Source organism: Nesoenas mayeri (genome assembly GCF_963082525.1).
Source record: "Nesoenas mayeri genome assembly, chromosome: 3".
In the NCBI taxonomy this organism is placed as follows: domain Eukaryota; kingdom Metazoa; phylum Chordata; class Aves; order Columbiformes; family Columbidae; genus Nesoenas; species Nesoenas mayeri.
The window spans coordinates 36,680,633-36,687,703 of NC_137544.1; positions in this window are offsets into that span (position 1 = coordinate 36,680,633).

Genomic DNA, 7,071 nt, shown 5'->3' on the forward strand with positions numbered 1-7,071 from the left:
CATTGCCTCTGTCTCTGCAAGGGGCTAGATCCAAAACCTCTTTATTCTGCCATGTGGCTACACCTCCTGGAAAGCTGTCTTACATTTACTCCAATTACTCTACATGTCCCTCTTATGCTCCTCACTCTCAGTAAGGTACTTAACATAACAGTGCACATGTGTCAAGATTGTTTACGCTGCTCTTTGTTGCTACAACCTGCCATTGAAGAATTGTCACTGATACTGTGCACCTATCCCCACTGTCTGGTCAAGTCACTTTCTGAAACATCTGGTAAATAAATTACGGGGCTGGTATTGCCATTAGTTCTATTCAAGAAACACCAGCTTGATACTTACATTAAAATTGATATTTTTTTCTGCTATGCAGCATGATAAAACTAGACTCTGGTAGGTTGCTTCTGAAGGGTGATATCTGCAATAAGTTTCTTTTCAGCTATTTTCTGTCCTCTTTCAAGACAAGGTATTTTTTCCAAAATGATCATTGCCCTGTAGTGTGGACTATTTAAAACGTCTTTATTGGGTCTTGCTGTCCTGGAGCTAACTGTTCTGGAAGTCTGTTCCATAGTGAACCTTCAGTTACAAGGTGAAGCTTAGTTTTGGGTAGATCTTCAACCACTAGGGTTTTTCTGGAGCTTACTATCCCTTCTGATTTTCATGTTCCCTTCCCACCTGTAATTTTAACAACCTTCACCAGAGTGAAAAGGGTAAGTACAGAACAGATCCATTTGGACAAGGAGATGGGATGCTGGCAAGAAAAGGCTGAAGGAATTAAAAAGTGCTGAGTGCCAGAACATACACAATCTTTTTTCATCAGCTGGTTTTGACATCTTTAAGACTTTTTCTATTAATGTCAGTTGTATCCTGTAGTTGTTTCTGACAGCTAACACTTGTAAATCTGCCTTTGCTATTAGTTAGGCAGTACCCAGACACTGTCCATTAACTTCATTGATAAATCAAGATATTCAGCAAGAAGATGAGTAGACAACTGCTGTTTGTTGTTAAATTGGATAGAAAATCTTTGTGTATTGTATGGGGATATAGCGGAAGATTTGGCGAGGACATTAATTAAATGTAAATATGCTCAAGTGACTTGCACTTGTCTGTAGAAAAAGCACATACATCACACTAACGGTTTTACTGACCTTGTGTGCTTGCTGAGTAGAACCTCTGTGTTAGATAACATAGGCCTGTGAGAAACTCTAGGCACCTTAACACATGTCTGAGATTCCTGCTTGGTTGTGAGAAAGAGCAGGAGGCTGCGTCTGCCTGAAGCCTTGAAATACAGGCGAGCTCAGCAGGCCCAGTGATCTTCCAGCAGGGCTGAACTGACTAGCGCCTGTGTCCCCACTGGTGTCACCTCTGCCTGGGAGCTTAGGTGTGGCTTCGGAGATCCCCCAGTAGAGAGGTAATTAAAATAAAACTTGCTCTTTGCAATGCATTCATGGTCTCTGGCTCTTCTTGCGACGTGCCTGCGTATGTGTACACATGTATAAATCTACTAGCTGAAGAACCCAAACTGTCAGATTTAAACATCCATGAGTTAAAATTGGCATTGAGGTGTAGGCAAAAAAGATGCTTTTGCTGTAATAAAGATTTAACAGAAATACAGCTTCTTATTCACATCACAACATAAGAAGCCTTTCCTTTCCCTTTGGAATGGGAAAATCATAAGATGTGCAACATACCTTCCTCTTTTTTAAGTGTTATGACATCCTTAACAGCAGCGGAAAAAAAAAAGAGGCTCATCCAGAAGTAAATCTAATGTTACTCTTCCCTTCTGGGAGGGTAAGATTTGAATTTAAACATTTCTTCAGCAGTTGCACAGCAAAGTAATCTGCTTGCTATCACACGGTGTGTGACCCTGAGTTTTTCATTCAGCTTCTGATTACAAGTGCACCAAAACTGGGACAATCCTCCGTTTTTTTCTAATACCAAATGCAAGGTTTGAAAATATTATTCGCAAAGATATATAAGTATCTCAAAAGACACAAGTACGGAAAATAAGTTCACATTGTGTCTCGGCGCAAGAGCACTTCAGTGGATTCTGTAACTGGCCGAACTCTTGCTGAATACACATGATGTCTGGCGATGTCTTGAGAACAGTGAAAAGTCTCTGCTTTTGCAATCCAACACATGGAGCTTCATCTGTATCTTCTTACTGATGGATACATTACCCTGCAGACTGCATGTGAACTAACCACTTAATCTATATCTATATCCTAAGAGATATAAGCTCATGTTTACCAATAGTACTACTGTGGCCAAGTAACTCCTGATTGACTTAGTAAGCAGGCAGAAATATGGTCTTTTTTGGATACAAAAAGCAAGTGGACATGTGTTTAACTGCCCTGATCTTCTCCCCATGTATACTGGTTTTGTCTGGGATAAAATTACTTTTCTTCATAGATGCTTATATGATTCTATGTTTTGGATTTGTGACCAAATGGATGTTTTAACTATTGCTGAGCAGCACTTTCACAGTGTCAAGGCCTTTTCTGCTTCTCACGCTGCCCTGCCAGCAAGTTACACAAGAAGCTGGGAGGGGACACAACTGGGACAGCTGACCTCAACAGACCAAAGGGATATTCCTTCTCATATTATGTCACACACAGCAATAAAAGCTGGAGAAAGAAGGAGGAAACATTCAGAGTTAAGATGTTTGTATTCCCAAGTAACTGTTGTGATGAAGTTCCTCTTTCTTGGAAATGGCTGATGGACAGTAGCGAATGAATTCCTTACGCCTCACTTGTGTTCACTTCTTTTGCTTTCCCCTTTAAACTGTCTTTATCTCAACCCATGGGTTTTCTCACTTTTAACCTTTCTATTCTCTCTCAGATTCCACTGAGAGGGAGTGAGTGAGCAGCTGTGTGGGACTCAGCTGCCCACTGGGGCGAACTCACAAGTGGACAGTGAAATTTCAAGTGAGTATTTGACCCGCTAGACAAAGCTTTCATGGTCTGAAGAGACTCTAAAGTGAGCTTCAGGCTATATTTCAGACTTGGAGAGTAAAAGTTGATGATCTCATGTTTGAAGTTGTCAGGCTCCCTGAAACTTCAGGCTTGGCTTGCAGCAAAAGCAGTTTTTTGTGTCATTTAGATGAAAGAAAGGATGGCCCGTCTGCCCCTGAAATCTGAGAGAGGTGTTCTTAATCATGGAATTCACAAAATCACAGAATGGTTGGGGCTGGAAGGGACCTCTGGAGATCATCTAGTCCAATCCACCTGCTAAAGCACATTCACCTAGATTATGCTGGTATCTCCAGCCTTATGTTCTCCCAACATACCTTGTTTTTGTGTTCTTGTTGCTTCTGTAAAGATGGTGAGAAAATTAAGTTTAAATATATTGTAGTCCTATATTTGATTTTTTTTTTCTCCTGAAAAATCACAGAAATATTTGATACCAGCTGAAAACAGTCAGTGCAGCACAGTGACAAGACACATCCATCAGCAGTTCAGCAGAGTTTACTTCTCACTGCTAGTGATGGAGAGTTTAATCATACTTACAAGCTAAGATTTGGGAACAGGTTTTCCAGTGCATTTTAATACCTCCCCCTTGGAATTGATATCTGTGGTTTCTTTCCCTGGACACAAAGTGTGACTGTATTTTTCTGCTTTGAGCTTCTCAATTATCTCTTTGGGCATCTTGCTATAACATCCCCCCTCTCCCATTTAAGCTCAACATGCTTCAGGAGAGGACCTCCCCCATTGTATGGACTTGTACTATGCTTCCTACAACGAAACTGCAATATCTGGAGCTACTGCCAAGGCCTATGTTAAAAAAAACCCAAACAACAAACTGAAGTTCTTCAACTTCATTTGGAGTTCCTTAGCTATCTCTTCTTGTATGTCATGTATTTTGTTCTGGTTTTGGGGTTTTTTTGTCTTTTTTTTTTCCTGGATGTTGTACTTTACAAACTCAGAGGACATCAGTTGCTTTTCATTATCATAATGGCCTTATTAAAAGATGATAACTTGATTACCAGGAACTTGATTTAAAAGAAAGATGTAGGGATATTATCAGTATTGTTTTCATACCCTCCCATGTAATCGGAAAACTATTCTTCTTGGAGACATGCAAAACTGACAAGAAGTTAATAATCAGCTCTTTCTGGAAAGAAGTACCTCAGCATTAATTGTGTCTCTCATGAGGAGACTTCAGGCGTATCACTTCCACCCACACTAATCATAAAACCAATACTGTGAATTTTTTCACAGTTATATCCCTGTCAAGCTGATGCAAATTTATGACTGCTGTGCTCCTTTTAAATGTTAAAATGACTGCATGAATCTGCCTATTATTTATATTATTGAGCTGCTTGAACTTCACTCACTGCTCAAAGACCACTCTAGTACAAGAACTAGCATATCAGGCCTATTGTCACAGGAGGGCTTTTTCATATTTGATGTTTTAAATGTACCTAGTATCCAACTTTTCGCTTAGCTTTCTAAACCGTATGCTTGACTATAGTATGTTCTTGCAGCAGTGGTTTTTGGTTTCCTCTTTCTTGGGAATGGTCATGCACATGTATGTCCAGAGTTCACAGAGGGCTGAATGGTGCTTGAAGCTGTTGGCACCCACCTCTGTCCTTTGCTCTGTCCCATTAAGTTCCATTTGAGAACAAGTTGCCAATGAGGTTCTCAGGAACAGTGCTGAGTTGGAAACACAGTGTTGCTTGTACTAGGTCCAACAGAGCCACTGGACTGACTTTTTGACCTAAGTAAGCTGAAAGGAGGTGTTTTTTCCCTACCAAGGAGAGATCTTGGATGGATACAAAAACTTACTGAGCACAGACTTATAAATTCCATACTTGCACAGCCTCTGACACAAGGGATTTTCACTGAAGTAAGGCTGCGTGCTCCCTGTTGAGGTTTTCAATGCTGCAAAGCAAAACTTTTCCATACTACAAAATAATCTTTGAGCCGTTGGATGATCCAAGTTCCAGACCCTGAGTGAAGTGAAGAAAGGCCTGCAGGTTGGCAAGTGCAGCCTTTTTGATTCACTAGAAAGCCCTCTATGATGTGGGCAGCCTCATTCAAAGGAGCAGGAATGAATACTCCACACTTACTTGCTGGAAAAAGGTTCTAACCTCCTGTCCTTGTGCTGGCCAGCAGGATTCCTATATCTATCATCTTTGCTCTCCATGCTCTCCATCTGCTGAGATTGTTTGGCTTCTAGAGCACTTTAGTTCTCATCATGCAGAAGATAAAACAGTGTGTGCTCTTTCTCTCTGACACAGCAGGCAGCTTAAACGTACTCTGTTGAACTCAAGAGTCAGATTTGAAGCTGGCCAAAAGTCTGAGGTCTGCAGATAAAATGCACTTTGCTATTCAAATAGCACTTAATTAAATATTAATAGCTATTTCTGAATCCTATCCTAGTCCAAGCAGAAAGATTATTTCTTTGAAGAAACATGACTCACAAAGATTAGAGGCTAAAAAACCCAATCCTAGTGGAAGTAGATCTAGTTTTATCAAAGGAAACTTTTCAAAGCTGAAGGTGGATAAAAGCCAGTATATTACACATAGACTTTAGCGAGCTGTGTTTTTATACCAACTGAGGTTCCAACATGATTTTTTTAAAACAGCAAACCAGTTAAAAAGCAAAATTTTCACTGGAGGTTAAATAAGAGATGAGTTCTAAAGTTATGTTTGGTATTTTAAGTGCCTAAGAGAAATGGAAACTGTTAAAATTTTAGGACTGTCTATCGATCACCTTGACAGAAGGAGGCAATTCCTTCCCAGCAAGGATCTTTTCTTTCACTAGAAATGGTGATTCAGTCTTGGTTGCATATTTCTTCCATACACCCACCAGTACTGGTGCTACGTGACAACTGCCCAAATATCATAAACAGGGTTTGCTTTTGTAATATAGTAAACTGTATTTAAGGGGCTCCCCAAAAACGTGATGCATAACCATAGAAGAACATGCTTCTTAAATGAATGTTATTACAGTGACTGTTCAGTATCTGTACTATTTTGTTGGACAGTTGGTGTTCTTGTAGAAGTGGAGGTGTTGGCCTATGAATTTTGAAGAAATGAAATTGCTGCTCTGCAATCAGTGCAGAACAAACACTTCCTTACAATCACACTGTCAGCTTTTTCAGATAAGTGCTCCTTTCACCTCTCTCATGACCCTCAACGTATTTACCTGAACCAGAAGAGTGTGGCAAGTATAGTTTATAACCGTACTGCATACCGAAAAACACAGACTGAAAAGAAAGATCATGTTGTGGTATATACTGCCTCTGCCTACTTCCCAGACTTGTTTTACCCCTTACAGATCTACTCTATAAAGATTAAACTACTTGTCTCTCTTTTTTCTGGAGCGAACGACCTCACAGGCTTATGTCTTTCTAGTATCCATCTCTGCTTTACAGGTATCAGCCACCTTTTCCTTCAAACCATTTAATAGATTAACATAAATCAAGTTAAAATCTTCTTCGAATTGTACTTAGCTTTGAGGATGCAGCTTCTCCTTCAGACCAGAAGAAGTGCTGTGTGCATGTTAATTTGCCTGTCTGATTATATTGTTTTATCTAACAAGAGCAATTGTCTCTTGCAGCAAAAAACACCTCACAGAAAGTATTGTAATAATTTTGAATCCTGAGTTGTGTGGTGGTTCAGCAATTCTATTTCTCAGCAGGTGCAGCCCTGGTTGATAAAGATCCTTTCTACAGCAGTGAAAAAGTTATTGTTAATCTTCTAAGAGCACTTCTGGCAGAGAGGGATACCTGCCGTAAGTTACGTGCCCAGCCCTAAGGAGAAGCCAGCAAGAAAGGAAATATCGAAAAAAAAATACTGAAGCTTTACAACCTGCTCTGAGTAAGGGATGAGCATAAGATGACAGCCTTTGTCCAGGACCAGAGAATTAATATCTGAACACCATCTCTCTTGTGTAAGGGAATGATTTTCACGAAGGATTTTCAGATCCCGCCTTTGCAGCAGTCCACCTGAGCACATGCCCGTTTATCCCATGAGGAGAGAATGCACCCCTCCCAGGCCCACCTGAGCTATGACTGGAGCTACAAGGGGGAGAACATGGACTGAGTAGGGCAGTGGGGGAAGTAAAACC